At 36.0% G+C, this 20,430-nt stretch overlaps 1 pseudogene; it reads right to left on the bottom strand.

The window, feature by feature from the left end:
• Window positions 1-11,980: 11,980 nt before the first annotated feature.
• LOC141522066 (small ribosomal subunit protein eS12 pseudogene) lies at window positions 11,981-12,365 on the bottom strand (annotated as a pseudogene).
• Window positions 12,366-20,430: the final 8,065 nt, after the last annotated feature.

Raw genomic sequence — 20,430 nt, 5'->3', positions numbered from 1 at the left:
ACACCCAATTTGGATCAAGGTACAACATGGAAACAAAGTAAAGGCTGACAGAGTGCTTTCTGTGTGGGGGGAGGGAAGCAAGATAAGGGGGGGATTGTAAAACTCAAATAATATCTTTAATAAAAATTAATTAAAAAAATAAATCTCTTGTGGAAATTAGCTTATTCCATGAGGTAGCTGAAGACCAATCTAAGAGAATTTTATCAGAAATAAAAAGAAACTCAGGGAGGAATGGAGAAAGGGGAAAGGGGAAAGGTGGGGGGGGGGGGGGGGGTAAAACAGAAGAGCAAGAAATAGAAAAGAACTTGAATTAATTACTTGATACCTGTCATCATCTCTTCAAATAGAAGTCTACATTCACATTCTCCAAATCCAAAAGGTAAAATCAGTATCTTTTCTTTGTGTTCCCAGGGACCAAATGCTCTGTTTGAACTTAGGCAATAAGTCCTAAGAAGAAGAGCAGAGATATTCTTGTATGTAACAAAGGAAATTTTGATTTTAGATGTAAGAGTCAGATTTTCTGACCTTTCCTACCTTTCACTATTCTAGGCAGCCACAAATTTTCCAAGTCAAGCCTATCTGCCTTCAAGGTACATTACCTTTTCCACATTTTTGTTGAAGAAAAAGTAGTCAAGCACACAGAGTAATCAAATTTTAAGCCTCAACACTTTGGCTATATTCAATATATTCCTTTTGCAGTGTTCCAAATGGTCTGATTGTATTACCTATTCATGATTCATCCAAATTTAATTTTAACTCTTTCATTGCCTATTCTTTATCTAAATGTATGCACAGTTCCAAGCAGGAAAGGCTAGGTTTTCCTAAAACACGTCTGATTTCTGATGGCCAGTGCCAATTGGGCAAATATTCTTGGGAAAAGCCACACCAAAGAAGAGCTCTCTATATCTGATAACAGATAAAAATGCTGCTCAAGTCTGACTTGATTATAAGCCAATTAGATTTAGAATCTAGAAAGGGCCTTGGAAATCACATAGTCCACTTATTTTACAGATGAAGAAATTGAAGCCAAGAGAGATTAAATGAATTGCCCATGGACACACAACTAAAAAAAACAATAAAACAAGGATTTAAATCCAGATCCTTGAACTCCAAACTGAATGTTCTTTCTACTTTTATACCTCTGCTAAGTCTCTGTAAATGAAGTCTGCCTGTATAGATATAAACTCAGAGTCTACTTCCCTGGGAAATCCAAATCAGGAGGGCAGATGGGTATCTTGTATTTTATTAATTAAGTTAATTAATTTAATCAATTATTTAAAATAATCTCCTCCAAAATACCACAGCACCTTATTTTCACAAAATTTGAGTCATTCCTCTGTGTTTAATTATAAGTGTCCAGAAATGTAAAATGAAAGTGTATATATATTTGAACTCTGAAGGAAAACACATTAAATTATTATTATCTGTTACCAGAAATAAGATTATCAGATGCATATGTCACTGCTTGATCACTGTAAAAAAACTGACTATCAGACATTTGACCTGTGGAAAATAAAGAAATAGAAGCAAAATAAATCACTAAGTCTAAGGCAGCGATTATAGAGAGGCAAGTTGTTATGATGAAGGGATCTACCTTCATCAATACCAGCATCCCCAACTGCTGACTAACTGCTCCCAATAGGCAAATAAGCCCAAGAATCCAGGGAATCTCCAAACTACCCAACTTGTTTCCAGCCCAGCCTTTGAAGACACCTTCCTGGGAAGCAATCCCTGTGAAGATAAGGCCTAATAAATATTTTGGGGGTTCCTAAAAGCACTCCTAACCAAATACTCAGGAAACTAAAGTTCTTGCCTCAAAGATCCTTGGCAAAGTGAAATGATTCAGCGTTTGAAATAGATATGATTTTTATCAATGGAAATGACATTAGAGATACTCCAACCACACTCTAAGGACCATGGGATCTTTCCATCTGACTTACAGCTAAAACCTGTTATCTGTTGCTTCCACCAATAGAATGTGACCTCCCAAGAGATGAATCTTAAACAGAAATGTATTCCTAATCTATTTATATCCTGAGTACATAGCAGAATACTTAGCATATGCTTAATAAATGTAGTGTTTTTTACATTTCATTCAAGGATCTAAGGCAGAGTTTAGGGTCTAGGAGAATTCATAGGAAGAGATTATTTCTCCGGGTCTTTTTTAACCTGTCTGCTTTTAAACACAACAGCCAACAAATGAAGATTCTCTATGCCAGTGTGGCTGCTGAGCTTTGATGAAGAAGGAAAGGAGGGAAAGACATTAAAATAGAGAGGAAAACTGAGAGCTAGTCAATTGGAGAAGGAGTATGACACATGAGGATATTGACTTTCTTCCAGGATAAGGAGGAGAACTGGAAAAATACTTTGATTTGTTTACAGACTTGCCTAATAGCCAAACACACACACACACACACACACACACACACACACACACACACACACACACACATATTATATATATATATATATATATATATATATATATATATATAATATACATATTTGTGTATATAAAAATGCATATATATATATATATATATGCATGGGTATATGCATTCACATACACAAATTAATAACCAACAAAATAAGATAGCAAAAGAAATCAGCACATCTCTGTTATAGTAAAATGGTGTCAAAGGTGCATTCAGGTGTCTATTCAATTCTTCTTGTGCTTATTATATGATTATAGACTACAGTTGGAAGGTACCTCTGATAACATCAAATGCCATTCCTTCATTTTGTATGTAAGAAAATAAGACTCATATAGATGAATCTTAAAATTTTATAGGTATTATCACAGCCAGGATTTGAATCCAGGTCTCCTGATGCTAATGCCAAAACTCTGATAGTCTATTCCCCAAACCAGGCCTTGAAGGATGGGTAGAATTTTGATAATCAGAAACTGAATATATTCTTCTATGTTTCCTTGCCTAAGGCAAGCAAGAAAATAGTCCAGTCTGAAAAGATTTCTTAGTAACCAAAACAGATATCACAAAGGCCATGCACCAAAATTTGTTTACTTAGGAGAGGTCTCACCGACTTATTCAGAGTCATGTGATCTTTTTTAGTTTTTTTAGTTTTTTTTTTTTTGCATGGCAATGGGATTAAGTGGCTTGCCCAAGGCCACCCGGCTAGGTAATTATTAAGTGTCGGAGGCTGGATTTGAACTCAGTTATTCCTGACTCCTGGACCAGTGCTCTATCCACTATGCCACCTAGCCACCACATGTGATCTTTTTTTTTTTTTTAGCATAATTCTAGGAACCTTGGTTATTGAATTTCTCAGCTTCAGTATATTTAAAGCAGCAAATTAGCAAGAGAGAGGAGAAATAGCACTATAGTCAAGCACTGATAGAAGCAATAGCTGATGGTCTGGAAAGTGAAGAAGGAGGTAGAAACATTGTATTCTGGGGCCACTGAGTATAAAAACAAACAGTCCTATACAACTAAATAGCCCTGCCGTCATTAAAATAACTGATGTTTAGAGTGATGACCAGTGATGAAAGGAGCTTCCATTTAAGAAAAGAATAAAGTGTGTTAAATATGATAGAAAGACTTCCATCCCAAATAGTAAATATTTTTAAGTATTTCAGATGTGTAAACAATGTTTTAATTAGTATATTTAATTAATGTGCATTCGTGGAATACCTCATTTCCCAAAAATGAAGATAAATGCAGTATTTCTATATTTGGAAACATGGATGACTGGAAGGTTTTTGTTTTTTATTTTTCCAGTTTTCATTTATACTCTGGACTTTTATAGGCAGTGGACTTTTTATAGACATATATGTGTGTAATATATATCACACACTACATAGGGAAAGGAAATTGTGAACACAAAGTTACAACATTCAATATGTATCTATTTTAAAATGTTTACTGTATATCAGATTTTAGGAGGAAAAAAAGGAACATAATGATTACTATTCCACAGCAACTATATACATATATATATATATATATATATATATATATATGCATATATATATATATATATACATATATATATATACACATACTTAGTGAGGAATGTATACTTCCACCTTCTGTTCCACCTTCTGTTTAAGGGCTTGACCCCTTTCTCACCAAATGTTAAGTACACAAAATATTATCACATGTGGTGAACAGTCAATAAACCCATTTCTTCAAGCAGACAGCAAATGAAAATTAGAGAATTATACATATTAGAATATACAAGACAGGGTGAATGAGTAAAATAAAAGAGAAAGCATGTGTTTGAGATTAAACTCTTTAAAATGAAATTCTCCAAAGTTCCTAAGCAAAGCTGGAAATTAGACAAATGTTAAAAAAAAAAAAAGGTTTTCTCCTACATGTCTGCCTTTCAAAGCCTGCTCTCCTTCAGTCTTGAACTGCATGTACTTTCTGTCAAAGCAGAAAGTAAAAACAATGTTTCTCTTCCAAAGTACTCACATTTAAGCCTCAGGCACATAATGTTGTGATCATTCTCTCCCACTTTGAACAGTCTCATGCAAAATGTTCCAACCCTGGCAGTTCCAGGGTTGTACAATGATTTTTTTGTTTGTTTTTGTTTTTGCAAGACAATGGGATTAAGTGACTTGCCCAAGGTCACACAGCTAAATAATTATTAAATGTCTGAGGTTGGATTTGAACTCAGGTCCTCCTGTCTCCAAGTCCCGCACTCTATCCACTGAGGATTTTTTGATGATTTGATAAGACCTGGTCTTTCATGCAGCTTGTAGGAGGATAAAAACTTGAACAAACCTGAAGATTATGACTTTCCAGGATTATTATTTTTCTCATTCTGCTCATCTCATTTGGCATCAATTAATGCAAGTCTTTCCAGGCTTCTCTGAAATCCCATCCCTCCTGATTTCTAATCGAACAATAGTGCTCCATAGGATACATATACCACGATTTGTTCAGTCATTCCCCAATTGATGGACATTCCCTCGATTTCCAATTCTTTGCCACTACAAAAGAGCTGCTATGAATATTTTTGTTTTTTACCCTTTTTTCATGATCTCTTCAGAATAAAGACCCAGTAGTGATTCCATATCTCTTTCAGGTAGATACTTCTGGTGTAATTATGCCCATTTTGTAGATGAGGAGACTGAGACTTATATAATGTGACTTTCCCTTCAGGCCACAACTAATGTCAGAAATAAAACTCAAATTGATTCTCTACTGGTTCCAGGTAATATTAAATTTCCATTATACTTTGGTCCTTCTCATTTGCTATTACTCTTACTCTTTCTATTGTTCAATATGTTTCTTAGTTTCTACCTATCTGAAAGCGTAATCTCTTATTCATCAAAATTTTTCTAGAATACTTTATTGCTCTCATGTCAGTTATATATGCTCCTAACTCCTTATTATGTTTATGAATGTATGTATATATTTATAATATATGTGCATATCACCATCTTCTCCCACTTCTCTAGTCCCCAGTAGAATGTAAGCATAATTAAGACATGATCCCTTTTTGTCTTTGTATCTTAATTATCTATCATTCAGTCTAGCAAATAGTAGGTTCTTAATATTTGTTGAATGAATTGACAGAGTGAGGTGATGTCCATGTTTACAAATTCAGAAGTGCAAGAGGTCTCCTGTGCAGAAGTTTAAAAACATGGTAGAATAACTATCTCAAGAAGACAGAGAAACAAAATGAAGGACATTTTGAGTGACAGAGACAGAGGTTGAGAGAAACATAAGGGAGGAGTATTCAATGTGGAGCCAAGAAGCTTTCCCTTGACTGTATCACACAACTGTCATGAGCAGGTGGCATTTCTCCTCTTGTTCCTGAGAGGAGCAACAAGATCACTGCAGTGCTTCATCAGCAGTACCTTCCAGGCAAATTAAGCTCAAAGTACTAGATGCATTACTTTTCAGGGCAACTGAAGCTTCTGTGTTTCTACTACTGTAGCATCAAGACTGAGAGCAAAGTGACCTTGAACAGCATAGCAGTTTGTAGGTACATATCTAATAGCCTGCTGTGAGTAAAGAGGAGTGGAGAAAAGTGACTGCAGAAGCAGATGTTGGGGAGACCAAGAGATAGCCAGATTACTCTCTATCCTACTAGGCGAGTCAAGGGAAGGTGATCCAAGGGAGCTATTTCCAGGCATGCAAATCTCAGAGTATTTGAGTGAAACAGATGAAACAGAGTTTTTAATCAGGATTTTTAAACATGCTGTTGTCCCTTGCTTTTTATTTTAAGGAAATGTCTCTATGATGTTATATGATTTATCCTGATGGTGTGAGGTAGAGTTTCACTGGATAATTAGGAGGGGAAAATGTAAATTAAGAGAATTTCCACAATTAAAGAATGACTAAATAAGTTCTGGTACATGAATGTGATGGAATACTATTGTGCTGTAAAAATGAAGAAATTAATGACTTCAAAAAGACATAGGAAGACTTACAAAAACATCACAATGAAGTAGATAAAGCCAAAAGATAATTATTCTGCAACACTAATATTATCAAGCTGAATCATTTTGAGGACTTTTATAAAGTGAAAAAGAATGGAATGAGCTAAAACAAGGAGAACAATTTCCATAATGAAAAAACTGTAAAATGAACTTTGAAAGCTCTAAGAAATGTAATCGATATAATGCATTAAAAATTATATCAGACCAATGAAGAAACATGCTATTCATTCCAGAAATAGGATAGATTTAGAGAATAAAATGATCTATACTGACATGTGTACATATATAGATATGTGTACATGTGTATATATATATATATACATGCACTGTGTCTCTATGTGTAATTGCATATCTGAATATGCACATGTGCATTTATATGTGTGCATTCATATTTATATATAGCTATTTTGTCTAGCTTGAATATATATTTGTTACAAAAAAATTTGATTCTATTTTTTTAAATGTAGTAAAGGTAGGAGGGAGAAAAAGAGATTCCTTTAATTTTTTTTTTAAAATAGACCAGTGGGAGCACTACAGTTAGGATTCATTTCATGTACTTTCAGATGATATCATTATATTATTAGTTTTATTTAATTCTTTCACTTTGTTACAAGAGACTTCTCACAAGGTAGGAATAATATTTTATTTCTAAATATCTATATAAATATATATAATATAAAAATAAAACATCATTTAATCAAATTTTGATTAAAAATAACATAAAAAGGAAATGAGGCTCACAAGCAATTATTTTTATATAGATGATATTTCTAAGCAAGAGTTAAGAACCTAGATGAAGCAGTGGGGTGCTACATAGAAATGCCAAAGAAAGTAGGTCTCTGGGAGAAACATGAAAGGTCTTTTCATAATTCTATTGGCCCTCATCTAAACTGAATCAAACTTTTGAAGAGAAAAAAGAATATCCAAAGAGTTACTAGAAATTTCATTTCAACTTATAGATTCAAGAATGAGTGCTAAGCTGTAAAACTTTTTTAGGAGGAGTTCATTATTATTACTATTATTGGAAATGTTTATAGAATCTGAAGAAAAATTACATTTTTTTCAAAATCAATTTAGGGGAAGAAAATGCTTCCCAGCTACTTACTTTGTTCTCCAATTTCTTGCCCAAGTGGATATTTGCTGCTGAGTTATAAAATCCTGCAAATAGAAGTTTATAATGGAAGTGCTGACACAACTTTTACCAGAGCATTGAAGATCCTATAATTATAAAAAAAATGCCAAAGTGTGACTGGGCAAGGAGCAAACACATTTCTCTAACTTCCTATTTGCTTCTTTAGAAAAGGTTGAATCAAGAAGAAGGGACATTTAAGCAGGAATCAACTGAACTTTGTGGCATCCACAACTCCATCATATTTTTAATCAATATCTTTAATCTATGAGTCCTCTTCTCTCTCCAAGGTTTTGTCTCCCATGGAAACAAACTGAAAGTTTTTCAAAGATTTTGAGGTTCTTAAAAATGGGTACTTTATTCTCCAAGTATTCACAATCCATGAGACCGTGAACTTGTAAGAAAGAAATATAATAACTTATAGCTTCTTTCCTGTACTTGGTTAACCCAATGGACAGAGCACTGTCTCTGAAGTCAAGAAGACCTGAGCTAAGGGACAACTAGGTGGCACAGTGGATAGAGCACTAGCCCTGAAGTCAGGAGGGCCTGAGTTCAAATCTTGATTCAGACACTTAATAATTACCTAGCTGTGCGTCCTTGAGCAAATCACTTAACCCCATTGCCTTGTAAAAACAAAATTTAAAAAAAAGACAAAAAAGACAAAATAAGAAGACCCAAGTTAAAATTCAGACTCAGAATGTTGCTAGCTATGTCTGTGAAGAAGTCTATCTGCCTTGGTTTTCTCAATTGCAAAATAGAGTCCTTGTTTCTTGTTTTTGCCTTTCTTCTCTTTACTTCCCTTCCTTCCTTCCTTTCTTTCCTTCTTTCCTTTCTTCCTTGTTAAGATAATATGGCTAATCTACTCAAAGGAAAAAGGTTAGTGCAGGAGTTATTAACCTAGAGATAAATTTCATGGCTCCATGAACTTAGAGAGGGAAAATATAAAAATCTTTATTTTCACTAACATTTAGTTTCCCCAATTAATAATCTTATCTATTCTATTTTGTGCTTTAAAGAACATTATTCTGAGAAGGCATCCAGCAGTTCATCAGACAGTAAGAACTGAAATAAGCACTCTCCTGGATCAATAGCCATGGTCTAAGTTGTGATCATAATGCAAATCAGAAGTCATCACTTTGCCAAATCTGAAGGACAGACAGAAGCAGTATAGCAGAACACATTACAAAAGGCAAGAATAAAAATAATTCTTTTATGGCATCTGTTTCCTAATTATAAATTTTCCTTTAGTTTGTAATAGTTATTTCCTTTATTTCCTTTATTTCTTTTTTATTCTTTTTTGTTTTCCAAGGCTTTGGTATTAAGTGACTTGCCCAAGGTCACACAATTAGGTAATTATTCTCTGAAGCTGAATTTGAACTCAAGTACTCCTAACTCTAGGGCTGATGTTCTATAAACTGCGCCACCTAGCTGCCCCTAGTTATTTATTTTCAAAGCAATTTGCCAAAAAGGCAGCCTAGCAGCCTGCTTTGCCAGACCTCCTGAACCAGATGTCAATCATCTAAATGATTGATTTAGATCATGCTCGTGAATTTTTATAATAAATTTATTTATTTATTTATTTATTTTTGAGTTTTGCGAATTTTTTTCCCCAAATCTCACTTCCTCCCCCCCCAACAGAAGGCAGTCTGTTAGTCTTTACATTGTTTCCATGGTATGCATTGATCTAAGCTGAACGTGGAGAGAGAGAAATCATATCCTTAAGGGGAAAAAAAGTATAAAAGATAGCAAAATTACATAATAAGATATTGGGGTTTTGTTTTTTTTAATTAAAGGTCTTTGGTCTTTGTTCAAATTCCACAAATTTTTGTCTGGATACAGATGGTATTCTCCATTGCAGATAGCCCAAAATTGTCCCTGATTGTTGCAATGACAAGATGAGCAAGTCCAACAAAGTTGATCATCACCCCCATGTTGCTGTTAGGTTGCACAATGATTTTCTGGTTCTGCTCATCTCACTCAGCATCAGTTCATGCAAATCCCTCCAGGCTTCCCTAAATTCCTGGTTTCTAACAGAGCAATAGTGTTCCATGACATACATACATACATACATACATGTATATATATATATATATATATATATATATACATATACATATATTTTTTTTTAGTTTGTTAAGCCATTCCCCTATTGAAGGACATTTACTTAATTTCCAATTCTTTGCCACCACAAACAGGGTTGCTATCAATATTTTCATACAAGTGATGTTTTTGCTATTTTTGATAATCTCTTCAAGGTTTAGATCCAGTAGTTGTATTGCTGGATCAAAGGGTAGGCACATTTTTATTGCCCTTTGGGTGTAATTCCAAATTGCTCTCCAGAAAGGTTGGAAGAATTCACAGCTCCAATAACACATTAGTGTCCCAGATTTCCCACATCCCTTCCAACATTGATCATTGTCCTTTCTGGTCATATTGGCCAGTCTGAGAGTTGAGAGGTGGTACCTCAGAAATGCTTCAATTTACATTTCTTCAATAAATAATGATTTAGGGGCAGCTAGGTGGCGCAGTGGATAGAGCACTGGCACCTGAGTTCAAATCCAGCCTCAGACACTTAACAATTACCTAGCTGTGTGGCCTTGGGCAAGCCACTTAATCCCATTGCCTTGCAAAAACTAACAAATAAATAAATAAATAAATAAATGGATGAATGAATGAATGAATGAATGAATAAACAAATAGATGAATGAATGAATGAATAATGATTTAGAGCAATTTTTCATTTGACTATGCATAGCTTTGATTTCCTCATCTATAAATTGCCTCCACATATCCTTTGACCATTTGTGAATTGAGGAATTTTTTTTATAAAATTGATTCAGTTTTCTATATAATTTAGAAATGAGTCCTTCATCAGAAATGCTACTTGTATGCTGATGACTTTTATGAGATTCTGAAAGACAACTTGAATCTTCTCCCATTCTGGCCATCTAGCTGACTTTTTTCCCCAATCAGGTCAATCATCCTCCCATATTTGCCTCTATAATCATCTCATCATTAATCTCTCTGCATACTTCTGAGCTTTCTAAACTCAGTTAAGATTGAGATGTAATATAATGGTGCTATTTAAATGTTATCTAAAGTTTTGCAATGTGTTCTACATAAATTGTCTAATATGATGCTCAAAACAGCTTTGTGAGGTAGTTACTATATGCTTTGGGGTTCAGAGAAGGTAAATTATGCACAGTTTGCAAGTGTCAGAGGTATGATGTGGCTCTTTCCAGATTTCCATATTGCCTTAAGCACTAAGCTTTCTTCACAGAAGAAATTGCTCCATGATAGACAACTTAGATATCTATAAAATCAGGGCACTTCCCCATTCCTAGGTCAAAGACATTTAAAGTAAATCCTCTCCAGAGGCAAAACAATGTACTCTCCAAGTCTTGATGATCCTGGCAACTATTTCTTTTTTCATTCTAAAGTCAGGACCAGAAAGAGCACAATCAGGAAGAAAATTTGGACCTTTTATTGTATGGAGAATGGAGGAAAGAAACAAGGATTTAGTAAGTACCTACATTGTACAGGCCCTTTACAAAAATTATCTCAAGGGAGACTATGGAATGGAAAGAATCTTGGATTTGGAATCAGTAGAAAACGGAGGACCTATGTCCAAATACAAATTCTATTCCTTACTTAATGTGTGACATTGGATAAGTCATTAACCTTTCTCAACTTCAGTTCGTGATCTATTAGATGAAAGAAGTTCTAAGTTCTTTCCAGTTCTAAAGCTGTGATTTTTGGTCCTAAACTACACTCCTCAGTAAAGTGAAAATTATGATTATTAGCAATATTTGACATCAAAAATAAATGAAAGCTTTTCTTTGACTGGAGCCAGCTTAACAAAGATATGATACTAAAACTTGATGATTCCACAAAACACCAGAGTTCAGTGTCCAGATCCAGTTTGTGGCATTTTACGCTACTCTATGTAGTTTCCTGACAGGGTAAAGGTGTGTTTGGTTCTGTCCTATTCTTTTGTTTTTAAATTTTCTATCATCCCCTCCTCTAAACATCAAGCCCTGGTAAAAATCAGGGAATTCACCGTCAATTCAAATCTTGCAAACACAAGTTGTAAAGCACTGCAGAACAATTAACTGTTGGTAGTATTTTACATTCCAATTATCAACAGCTAACTCCCCAAACAAATCCTCTTTAATAGTTTCTACCTTTTGGAAGAGGGAAGACAGAGGGGAAATAGGAGTCAGAGGATCTGTGTTAAAATTTCAATTTTTCCACTTTTACCTTAGTATTAATGGATGAGCTTCTCTTGACATCCTCATTTTCCATTCTAACTCTAGAATCCTTTTATTCTTATAAGTAAAACTTTCTTCAAAAACAGCTACAGTATCACCTAGATAAGACATTCCATAGTTCCAACTGATGTGTCTGATTTTATTTTTCAGAGCAATACTTTTATTTATTTATTTCTTGCATTTAATATGTTCTTCAGTGATATCTTTGGGCTGAGATACCTTGCCGTAGTCCTTAACAACAACACAACCACAGTCAATGACTTTGTGGGGTTTTCTCTCTCTGTCAATTTTACAGAAGTCTACTTCTTGTGCTATCAACTTTGATGGAATTGATTTAGTGTTCCTCATGCAGGGAATCAACCAACTTTATGTACACAGGTTCATCACAGTTGGAAGCAAGAGAACAAAGATGAGCTTGGCGTTTTTCCAAGACTTTGGCAGCTTCATGAATTCCCTGAGCTAGGCCATCGTGGATGAGTGCAGTCTTCAGCACTTCTTGTAGATCAGTGTTAACATCCATTACACCTGCAGCAGCAATCCTTTCCTCAGCCATGGCAGCAGTTCACGGGTGATGCTAAATCTTGAAAAAACCCCAAGAGCCTCCAACTCCCATTCAACTCAGCAGTTAATAGGGAAAGAGAGATGTGTCTGAAATTTTAAAAGAATATCTTGTATATAGGTGATGTCCTTCTCAGAGGATATAACATGTTCACAGAACTTAGATATTCCTAAAGAACAGGTCAGATATATAGACATATTCTAAGTAAATATTAGTGTTGATGCTTCCCCTTAGGAGGAAAGGCAAGGATCCATGGGAATGTTCTGTCCAGGGCACACTTAACTCCATGAAAGCAAATATGGGATTATTATTGAAGCTGAGAGGACTTCCTGAAGGAGATGACATCTAAGCTGAACCTTGAAAGGAAATAAGAGGTGAACTGAGAAGAGAATTTACTTCAGATATGGGAAGAAAAATAGGTAATGAATGAATGAACAAACAAATGAAAGAAGACTAATATAAGACTAACATAATACCTTAAGGCTATCAAAGAACTATGCAAAAACATGAAAATTTACCCTCTCAGCAATCCTAGAGGGAGACTTTAATATAATTTTCATTTTGCAGATGAGGAAACTGAGGCTGAGAGAGTTTAAGTGACTTTCTCATAGTCTCACAGGTAGTAAAAGACTAGGGCTTGATTTTAATTCTATTCTTCCTGTCTCAAGGCTAAATACTATCTACTGGGAAACTTTGTCTCTTCTTCATCCTCACACCCATCTGAAATTGAAAAGTCTCTTGTCCAGCTTTTCAAGACTGAACAGGCTGAATATTTTTGCAGGATATGAATTCTCTTTCAGATTCAAGGATAAGGGATGAGGAACAATGTCTCTAGATCTCACTTGAAAAGCAGAAAGTTATTTTTAAAGTAGAGAATCATCATAAAAAAGACAAATCCTTCAACATCTGATTTCCTCAGGTTAGAAAGGATGAAATGTCTTGACAAACATCAGACAAACAAATTAAGACATGACCATGCTATGCTTAATGGTATTACCAATAGACAGTTGTCTCTGCATATACCACTATCTGGCAGTGTGGGGAAAAAAAATTTAATAAGTTAAAACACTCATCACCTACAACCAGGAAGTTCCCATTTTAATTTTCACTTGCCTGTTGTGGGAAGAAAAAAAAATGACAAAGCGACAGACAAATTAAAATATAACCCTATCATGAATGGGGCCTGTCTGACACCACAAGAGCATCTTTTTTGATACGTTTTGCTTGGGCCCCAAACATAACATCTCATTAAACTCTTGTTGTTCTAAAACTATAATCTTGTAATTATTACACTTGCTTCTAAGGATGAGTCTAAACTATATTGAATTTAATTCTCCCCCTTCTAATACTTTTATTGTCAGGATTCACAAGTACCCTGTTCTCACAGTAAAGTAAACCAAAGTGATCATAGCTCTTAGATAAATAAAAGGTTAATGAAAGGTAGTTACTAGCATACCCTTCAAGGCTCACTGCCTTATCAAGCTCAATGAAATTATGACCCACATTGTGCAGTTACCCAAAATGTAGAGGTCACATTGAAGAATGATGACAAAAGGTGATCCATTGTAGAAGGAAATGCCAAACCATTCCAGTATTTTGTCAGGAAAACCCCATGGGGGCAGCTAGGTGGCACAGTGGATATAGCACCAGCCCTGGAGTCAGTAGTACCTGAGTTGAAATCTGGCCGCAGATACTTAATAATTACCTAGCTGTGTGGCCTTGGGCAAACCACTTAACCCATTTGCCTTGCAGAAAAAAACTAAAAAAAAAAAAAAACCATGACAGGCAGCCAGGTGTTGCAGTGGATAGAGCATCAGCCCTGGAGTCAGTAGTACCTGAGTTCAAATCCGGCCTTAGACATTTAATATGACACACACCTAGCTGTGTGGCTTTGGCCAAGCCACTTAACCCCATTGCCTTGCAAAAAAAATACCCCATGACCTTGGAGAGACTTCAGGAGATAGTAGAGTATAGAAGGACCTGTCATGCTATGGTCCATAAAAGAATGAGTCATTGAACATAAAGGAGTAATAAAGCTGCTAGGAAGACTTCCCAAGAACCCAAACTATGCTGCCCATATAATCAGGTGTGGAGTCTTTACCCTGGAGATCATCCAAAATCTCACTCCCTTCTTACCATCCATCCCTGCTTATTACTACATTTTAACCTGGGCCCTTAGTTGAGAGGTTGTAGATTTAGGAGTGGAAGGGACCTCAGAGGTCATATAATCCAAGCACCTCATTTTATATATAAGTGAGCTGAGGCTAAGAAAAGGTGATATGATTTGTATTATCACACAGGTAATGAAGTGGCAGACCTAGAATTCTAACTCAGATCCTCTAGACACCAAAGAAAACATTCATTCTACTATGCCACACTGCATCCATGGAGAGTCGAGTCAGTACCATGTTCATTCCTAACTATAAGCCTTTAGTCACGTCTTCTCCTACTGAGATGCTGTCCCCCCCACATTCTTTCAATTAGTCAAATCCCCAAACTAAGAAAACCCCAAATTCCAGATACAGATCAAGTCCCATCTCCTGTAAGAAGTTTTTCCCTTATACCATATTCCACACATTATACTCTTCTTCCTCTGAACTTCTACAAAACTTTAGGTTGAAATTCAGTTTGGAACAAGAAAGGATCGCTTCTTAGGCGCTCTCTCATAAAACTCATAAGCTAAGGACTCTAACTAAATTTTCGAGAGACAAAACCCGCAGTGGGACCCAGTGAGGCAGTTCTCCTACTCAAGGTAACCTGGAAAAGAGCAGAAAGGCTCTGCTTCCCAGAGTTGGAGGGGCAACCCGCCAAAGGGGTGGCCCGCCAGAGTGAAAGAACTCTGGATTCCCAGAAGTGCCGCAACTGGGGGGGGGGGGCGGGAAATCTGCTGAGCTACGCCCCAGGGAGCAAGGACACAAATTGGGGGAACATCAGGGGGACCTCTGCCAGAGCAAGCATGTGGAGCCCAGCCCTCAGGGCACACAGAGAGCAGTGTGGCCACCTAAGCCCAGATACAGGAAACAGAAGCAGGCGGAGCCAGTAAGCATTGAACCTAGGAAGGGGAGTGGAGAGAGAGATTTCTGAGCTCTGTCCTCTGCCCCTGGAAAAGGACTCTGGGGCTCTGACCACATTCAGATCCTGATCTCAGTCTAGGCCCCCCCCGTAGAACAGCAGGGCCCCCCCCCCACCTCAGCCCCGTGGCAGAGGGGGGCACATATGGTCATTCACAGACCAGGAGGGTGGACAAAGCCTCACACACTGAGACCCTTGTGGGAGTGTACAAAAAGCTCAGGAAGCACCCCAAAACCAGGCTCAGGTTGGGAAAATGAACAAGCAGAAAAACAAGAGGACCACCATTGAGAAATATTTTGCAAATGAGCCCAAGAAGGATCAAAATACTCAGTCTGAATATGAGGAAGCACAAGGTCCTGCATCTAAAGACTCCAAGAAAAACAGAAATTGGGATCAGGCTATGACAGAGCTCAAAAAAGACTTTGAAAATCAAATGAGGGAGTTAGAAGAAAAACTGGGAAAAGAAAGGAGAGAGATGCAGGAAAAACATGAAAAATGAAGTCAGCAGCCTAGTCAAAGAAATCCAAAAAAAAATGCTGAAGAAAATAGCATGCTAAAAATCAGCTTAGGTCAAATGGATAAAACAGTTTAAAAAGTTATGGAGAAGAAGAATGCTATAAAAAGCAAAATTGGCCAGATGGAAAAAGAGATAAGAAAACTCTCTGAGGAGAACAAATCCTTCAGATAAAGAATAGAATTCAGGGAGATTGATGAATTTACCAGAAATCAGGAATCAATACTTCAAAACCAAAAAAATGAAAAAATTAGAAGAAAATATGAAATATCTCATTGAAAAAACAACTGATATGGAAAATAGACTTAAGAAAAATAATTTAAAAATTATTAGAATACTTGAAAGTCATGATCAGGAAAAGAGGCTTGACATCATTTTCAAAGAATTACTACAGGAAAATTGCCCTGATATTCTAGAAGCAAAGGGCAAAATAGAAATGGAGAGAATCCACCAATCCCCACGAGAAAGAGATCCCAAAAAACCAACCCCTAGGAATATTATAGCCAAGTTCCAGAACTCCCAAGTGAAAGAGAAAATATTACAAGCAGCTAGAAGGACACAGTTCAAATATCGTGGAGCTGCAGTCAGGATCACACAGGACTTAGCAGCAACTACATTGGAAGCTTGTAGGGCTTGGAATATAATATCCTGGAAGGCAAAAGAGCTTAGAATGCAGCCAAGAATCAACTACCCAGCAAGGCTGAATGTCCTCTTCCGGGGAAAAAGATGGACTTTCAATGAACCAGGGGAATTTCAAATGTTCCTGTTGGAATGGCCAGAGCTGAACAGAAGGTTTGATCTTCAGATACAGGACTCAGATAAAGCATAGAGATTGGAGGAGAAGGGGAAAATATGAGGGACTTAATGATGATGAACTGCATGTATTCCTGCATAGAAAAATGACACTGATAATACTCATATGAACCTTCTCAGTTAATAGAGCAGGTAGAGGGAGTTTTTATAGTTGAAGCACAGGAGAAAGCTGAATTCGAAGATAAAATATGGTGTAAAAATGGAGTCAATAGAAAAAAAAAAGGAAAATGTAATGGAAGAAAGAAAAAGGAAAGGGGGAATAGGCCAAGATATTTCATATAATAAGATTTTTCTTTATTACAGTGAGCTATTGCAATGATATGGAAGGGGGGATGGCAAGGGAGAATGAGGGGAAACTTTGCTCTCATCAGAGGTGGCTAGGAGAGGAAGTAGCATATATACTCAATGGGGTATAGACGTCTGTAGTAAGAAGGAGGGGGACAGGGGGAAGGGGGGGAAATGTGTGTGATGGAGGCGAGGATGGACCATGGGGGGAGAGTGGTCAGATATAACACATTTTTTTTTATGTCTTGCAAGGGGCTGGGATTGGATGGCCTGTCTGGGACCATATGGCCTGGTGGTTGCTAGACCTAAGGAGGGCGGGGGGCTTGTGGCCTCTTGGCCCCAGAGCCAAGGATCTGTCTCCTGGGTCACTCAGCTACTCTACAGCAGAGTCATTGAAAGGAGAGAGAAAATATAGGACCTGGTAGTGGAGAAATATGAAAGGAGGGAGTTGCAATCAGCAATAGCAACGGTGGAAAAATATGGAAGTAACTTTTGCCATGGACATATCATAAAGAATGTGATCCACCCACAACAGAGTTGGTGGTGTTGGAACAAAGACTGAAGCACATTTTTTATTATCATTATTATTATTTTGGGGGGGATGCAGGGCAAATGGGGCTGGGTGGCCTGCCTGGGGCCACATAGCAGGGTAATCTTTGAGTATCTGAGGCCAGATTTGGACCCGGGTGATCCTGGCTCAAGGGCCAATGCTCTGTCCACTACCCAGTCACCCCTACTATTATTACTATTTTATTTTATTTTGGGTCTTTTTTCTTTTTTTTTGGTGGTTCTAGGGTAGTAGGGTTCGAATGGCTTGGGTGATTGTTGGATATATGGGGCTGGATGCAGGCTCTGGTGCTCGTGGCTCCAGGGCTGGTGCTCCATCCATTGTGCCACCTGGCCATACCTACAATTATTATTATTTTTTTATTTTAATTTTTTCTCTCCCCTTTACTTTATCGCTCAAGCAAATCTATATTTATGGGGAGGAGGGGGTATTTCGTTTACTCTCAAAAAAGTATATTTTATTGTAAAAAAAAATTATTTGTACAAAATGAGAATAAATATTAAAGAAAAAAGAAATTCAATTTGGCACTTTATTATATAATGTCTTCTATTGTTTTGTGTAAACAAAATTAATGAATTAATTGTTTTGTGTAAATAAATCCTGTTTCTCCAAGACTACAATTGGTCAGAAAAAAAGGGATAAAGTCTTATAATTTCTCTTGTGTTTCCCATGAACATACCTAGCAAAATACACTTACAGTCTTGACGTACATATACAAAGTATGCTTGTATACCTTCTAGGTGCTTCTATGGAATGTCCTCTTCCTTTGATGTTTAGCATGATCTATGCAATGCCTTCTCCCCCAACCCCTTCTCAATTCAAGATCAAGAACTTAAGAAAACCAAAAGATACTTCATGGAATGCTCAATGCCCTATAATGTCACTTCTACTATTCATCAGGTAATCAGAAAAATAAGGAGGTTTTTCCTATTTTTCTGCTTTCTCTTAGACAACAATGGATGAATTACTTGAAATTTTCCTCTCAAGTCAAACATGAGTCTTGCCTAGCAAGAGGACTTGAGTATGTGTAGTCTTCTCCAATGTTTCTACCCTTCTCAAATAAACAACTGATTCTATACTTTTACTCATTAAAGTTTCAGGCTTATAAAATCATACACTGAGATATGGTAGGGACCTCAGAGGTTATCTAATCCTACCTCCTCATTCATATTCAGATGGGGAAACTGAAGCCAGGAGAAGCTAATTTGCCCAAAATCATGAAGTAAGTTTCAGAAATGTCATTTGATTGCAAGTCATCTGACCTTTTTAAACTCTGTACCATTAAGCAAGTTAGATAGATAGATAGATAGATGATAGATAGATAGATAGATAGATAGATAGATAGATAGATAGATATAATTTTGCTTTTTTCATTAGGTCCATTAGGACTTTTTTCAATAGGAAAAGAGTCCTTTTTCCAGGATTTCTTCATGGCATGGAAGAAACTCCAAGAGCATGAAATCTACTCCAATTAATCCTAACTTATGGCAAGTCCAATCAAGATATAAAGACTAAGTAATAGTTACGGGATCAATTGTTTCATTTTTTTCCCTGTGGTCCACTAAGGATTAATCTAGCCAAGTTTAAAAAGGTTCATAATCAAAACATCAGTTATCAATTACTGGGTCACAGCAACTCACAGAGGCTGTCTATTAAGGAAAATATGATTTAGGTGCTATCTCTGTCAATAGCTAAATTTCCTTTCATGATGAAATCATGAAATTTAAAAAAAACACCTTCAACAGGCATTTTATATAGAACAATTCCATATCAACAACTGATTTCATGAAAAATTAGAAAAAAATAGAAACAAAAGATTAAAAAATTTAGTGTAGATCTCAATTCTTGATAGTCTTATTTTCATCCAATTAGAACAAGGCAACAATCATTCCCAATGATATTTGCTAAGAAAGCTTAAAATTCTTAAAAAATAAAAAAGAATGCTTAAAATTTGCCAAAAAATGTAGGCAAAAGGATAAGGTTTTTTCAAAGTTTCAGCTGCTTTTGGAGGGAATCTCTTTAGAAGAAATCTCTAACCACCCTATAGAATAGAGCTTTTGGAGAAGGGAAATTATGATATTGGATATCATCTTGAAATATTCTATAAATAACCTCTTAGCAAAATGATACATTATAAGAAAGTATTTGTTCCAAGAAATTGAAATTTTTCCCAATATTGTTTTACAACAAGGACAATAGAGATCAGAAATACAAGGTAAATTTAATTTTTTTTAAATGTCAATAGAATAAAGCAGTGAAGTCAGCCACAGCATGATAAAGCTGGAGTCTTTCATCACATTCACAACAATAAATTGGACATGTATATTTTTTAGATTTTCAGCAGAGAGAACTTTATGAAGATATTTTCTAAGCTATGAGACACTGATATTTTGAGGAATAAGATTTTCTTATTGGCAACTGTTTAGAAAGAGGAATTAGTGATCTTTCAAGGAATCAAGAAAAAAATATTTAATGGATTTTCTCTTTCCTTATCTTAGATTTCCATTATTTAATTCCTTTGGCTAAAGGGACAACAAAAAAAAAGGAAAATTTCAGGACTTCCATCATGTAATAACAAATTACTTATAAATGATTTCAGAAATCAGAGCATATATTTTGGTTTAGATAAATGAAAAGCTTTAAAAAATGACTTTCAATTTGGGTTCTAAACAATATCTCTCCACATTTCTTTTTCTTTTCCATTCATGAAAGTTTATTTTCTCGTCAGTGCCGACTGTTGCTAAATAAGCTGACCTCTTTGTTACTATTTTTCTTTCTTAAAAATTAGTTTGGTTGTTTATACAATC

Source organism: Macrotis lagotis, chromosome 1, assembly GCF_037893015.1.
Source record: "Macrotis lagotis isolate mMagLag1 chromosome 1, bilby.v1.9.chrom.fasta, whole genome shotgun sequence".
Taxonomy (NCBI): domain Eukaryota; kingdom Metazoa; phylum Chordata; class Mammalia; order Peramelemorphia; family Peramelidae; genus Macrotis; species Macrotis lagotis.
The sequence above is the reverse complement of the archived record's forward strand: the minus strand, read 5'-3'. Positions and strand labels throughout refer to the sequence as shown.